Source organism: Trichosurus vulpecula, chromosome 7 (assembly GCF_011100635.1).
Source record: "Trichosurus vulpecula isolate mTriVul1 chromosome 7, mTriVul1.pri, whole genome shotgun sequence".
Lineage (NCBI taxonomy): Eukaryota > Metazoa > Chordata > Mammalia > Diprotodontia > Phalangeridae > Trichosurus > Trichosurus vulpecula.
Window position 1 is genome coordinate 214,619,829 of NC_050579.1, and position 4,045 is coordinate 214,623,873.

At 43.7% G+C, this 4,045-nt stretch overlaps 1 pseudogene; it reads right to left on the bottom strand.

Annotated features, from left to right (window-relative positions):
- Positions 1 to 1,555: 1,555 nt before the first annotated feature.
- LOC118858273 lies at positions 1,556 to 2,788 on the bottom strand (annotated as a pseudogene).
- Positions 2,789 to 4,045: the final 1,257 nt, after the last annotated feature.

Below are 4,045 nucleotides of genomic sequence, written 5' to 3' on the forward strand. Positions count from 1 at the left end.
ATGGGATTTTAGAAGGTTCTCTGTAGCCTACGTCAAAAGGCCCACTCCTATTTCATGCCTTTGCATTCACCACCTAACCACTCTAAGACCATTATACCCTACGAATGGATTTATATGTTTCTGTCCTCTTCCTATCTATGCCAAAGAAGCTACCATAGGCGCTCATTTGTCTCCTTTCCTTGGGAGGTGGTAGATAGTCTCAAGAATAAATTCTTTTTAGAGAAAAATGTCACATGAAATGCCAGCTCTATGACTCCAATGGAACTCATTGCAAGACCATCACTTTAACACTTTCCACCACAGTCAACTCTGCGAAAAGACACATTAAGTTTCGAAAAATGGAAAACTTCTATCAGTGGGAAACAGTTTCTTACCCCCAGTCCTATGGGCCCTTGCAAACACAGTGTTCTTTTCTACTTTTCTGTCTACCTTAGTAGGGATAGAATTGAAAAAAGAAAATCACATCTTTCTATGATCTGGTTGTAATACCAAGCTAGAATGCCTGTCTACTCCTCCCAATAAATCCTTCCCTTGTTCCTATCTAAAAAGTTTTGTTTAGGACCTTGCCACTCCTAAAAAAAATTCAGTTATGGGAAATATGGGTTTCAGAACAAGAAATAATAATATAGTTATTTTTCCTCCTTTTCTGCCAGGTAGTTGAACATTTTAGGTTGTCTACCTATTGACATCCTTTATATCCCTTTTTGTATATGGTTGTTTGTAGGTTCTTTCCTCTCTCCCCCATCAGATGATGAACCACTTGAGGGCAAGGTTCATTTTCACCTTTCTTTGTAGCCTAAGCACTGTTCTTGATACTTGATAAATTATGGTTGACTTGACTTTGTTCTCTTATTGATTCTTTTTTTCTGGCAGGGCAATTGGGGTTAAGAGACTTGCCCAAGGTCATACAGCTAGTGCTTTTGTCAAGTGTCTGAGGCCTGATTTGAGCTCAGGTCCTCCTGAAGGTGCTCTACTCACTGAACCACCTAGCTGCCCCTCTCTTATTGATTCTTAACCAATGTAAAAGGTTTTGTTTAGTTTTAATAGCCTTGTCTAATCTTAGAAGGAAAATACAGCAATGTTTTTATGGCTTATTATTTTATTTCTTTTCCCGCTTACTCTTTTTCTTTGCTTTTTTTTTCCTTACAAAAAGGGTGACCACATGGAACATGTAAATAGTTATGTTTGCTGATTCTTTTTTTTTAATTTAAAAGAATATGAATTTATAAAATACTTGAATTTATCCAAAATTACATGCATAGGTATTTAATTTCTAATAATCAGGGAGTAGCAGCAGAAACTTAAATATGGTAAAAGACTTTATCAACAATAAATACAAAGGATATTTTTAGTACAAGAGTGCAGAAGGATTTCTCAAACATAGATAATAAATGGTATCCTAATTTGTAGAAAATCAGGCCCAGCTCCACGCAATGGATACAGTTAATCTCTACTACACAATACAACCATTAGGATGAAACGCCTGTTTGCAAATCACATCTATTTAAAGTGTGCTTAATTGGGGCTGTTGGTTCTTCTCTTAGCAGTTCATGTTTCAGGAAAATCTAGAGGGGAGCATGGAATTGGGTGTGGGTGGCTTTCGCCTGCTGAAGCTTCTCCTCGTTGGCTCTGCGACAATGGCAAATGGTTCTCTTTTCCATGAAGCTGCTGAGAAAATCATCTATTTCCCTCTTCCCCTCGAGGAAGTCCTCGGCAAGGGTGTCTGACTCCTCGTCGGCCTCGTGGGCCGCCACCTTCAGCCTTGCCTGGAGGGCGCGGGCGCTGCAGCTCTCACTGAGCTCGTTCTGCCCCCGCATCTTCTTCTCAAAGCCCAACTTCATCTGGGTGAGCAGCTCGTACTTGTCGAGGACCGTCTGCCTTTTGGCTTCCAGGCTGGGCTCTAGAAAGAGGTTCTACAGGGCAAGCTCCTCGATGCTCTTCACCAGGCCGTCCTTGTCTGTGATGACCTGCTGCAGCTGGGGCAGAGTCGAGAACTGCTCGAGGAGCGCGTCTTCCTGCTCATTCATCTCTGTTAGCTGCGACAGGCTGAGCTCTGAGAGTTCTGGAAACGCCATCAGAGATATCAGGCATCTTGTAACCACACCCGTTTCGGCCTGTCAGTATCTGGGTGTCCGTGGTGGGAACAGGCAAAGGCAGGCTGGAGAGGAAGCCACAGGAGGGAGCAGCAGGTTTGGGTGTGGAGTAACTGGAGGCCGGAGACACGGTGTCTGCCACGGGGACAGAAGCCATGGGTCTGTTTGCTTCTTGAGGAGGATATGAGGGGAGAAATGGAAAACCCTGAGCTGCATCCCCGCCAGGCCACCGTACAGGTATGGAAAGGTTGAGCTGGGAGCCAAAACTGGAGGATTCTTCCAAAACTCATCCAAGAGACTTTGAATAATTTTTCCAAGGTCTGAGTGCATGGTAAAATCGTTTACTAATGGACAGGTAACGTACACTCCATGTTTGTCCATTAAATGATGCCGTATTGGAGGGTAAACACTGATCACTGGTTTTTCCTGAGGAAACTGAGGAGGAAGGAAGATATTAATGCTAATTGTAAGGTTGTTTATTGTGAATGGTAATCTGTACTCCACATCTTTCTGTATTTCAGCTAAGCTGGCGTGCGCCGCGCGCAGGGACTCGATGAGCCGCTGTTTCTGCTGCTGAAGGCTGGTGAGCATCCCCCCCCCACCCCGCCCCAATCCCCCGGGCCGCCCCCGCTGCCCCCCTCGCCTCAGGCCGCGGGAGACGCGCCGCTCTTGCTCCGCGGGAAGAGCCAGCTCATGCCTGGGCCGAGGCCCCGCGAGCTCGGGCGGGCGGCTGCCAGGGCCGCCGGGGCATGTCAGGTCGCGAGGCTCACTCTCTTGCTCGGGGAGGGGGTATGTTTGCTGGTTCTAAATTAACATGTGATATCTGTGTCTTTTTTCTTGTCATCTGCTGACCAAGCACTGAAAGGACTTATTTTGGTAGAGCAGCTAGGTGACATAGGGCATAGAGTACCAGGCCTGGAGTCAAAAAAATCGGAATTCAAATCTGTGACCCCGGTCAAGTCAAGTATTTTAAACTTTGTTTTCTTTAGTTTCCTCAACTGAAAAATGGGATAATAATAACACCTACCTGTGAGAGTTGTTGTGAGGTTGGAGTGGGATAATAATTATAAAACGCTTAGGATAGTGCCTGACACATAGTATGCCAAACAAATATGTGTGTATATGTGTATATGTATATGTTAGCAATTGCTATTCATAGTAGTATTATGTGGCAAAGCCTAAACAGCTCACTTTAAAGCTCCAGCTGGAACTTTCTTGCTTCAACACTCCAGCTGGCATCATGTGACTCTGAGGGGAAAGACAGGCAGACTCCACTCCAGCATCATTGTGAGTTTAGCCACATGGCAGATAACTTTAAACCACAGTAGTCAAATGAAAGAGACTATTCATAAGCCACAGGGTAGATTTTCATCCTGTGTGTGTTCATTGCTCATCTTCAGTGAATTATAAATTTTCCTCATATGCCCTTAGTGAGGCTTGGGGGTGATCAAAAGATTTGCAAATTCATGTAAAATTTCAGTGCTGGCAATGGAAAAGTCTCTGTCAGTTAGCGACTAAATGGGTAAGATTGTCATGATATTGGAGGTAAAGAATGCCAGCTCAAACTCACTCCTCATTGGAAGTCTTAGGGTTACTTGATTCAACCAAGAGTGTTAAAGTAAGAAATTACAAATCGAAAGCTCTTCGTATTATATAGCATCCTACCTACCAGTAACTATCATAGGGCAGGGGAACACCTAGGCGCCACTCCAAGTTTGTCATATCATGTTAAAAATGCCAAGTCCTTTCAGTGATGGGCCTGGAAATGAGAACAAAAAGGTCCATATGATTTATCAGAACAAGTAATAGCAAATATGAGAACTCTGTGTCAGAAAGCATGTGTTACACTCTAGTTTGAAAAATTTATATTCTACATAGCGTATGTTAGAAGGAGTAACTCAGTGCTTAAGATCTATCATTTTTATTGATATTTAGGCTTAGCCTTGTAGGGT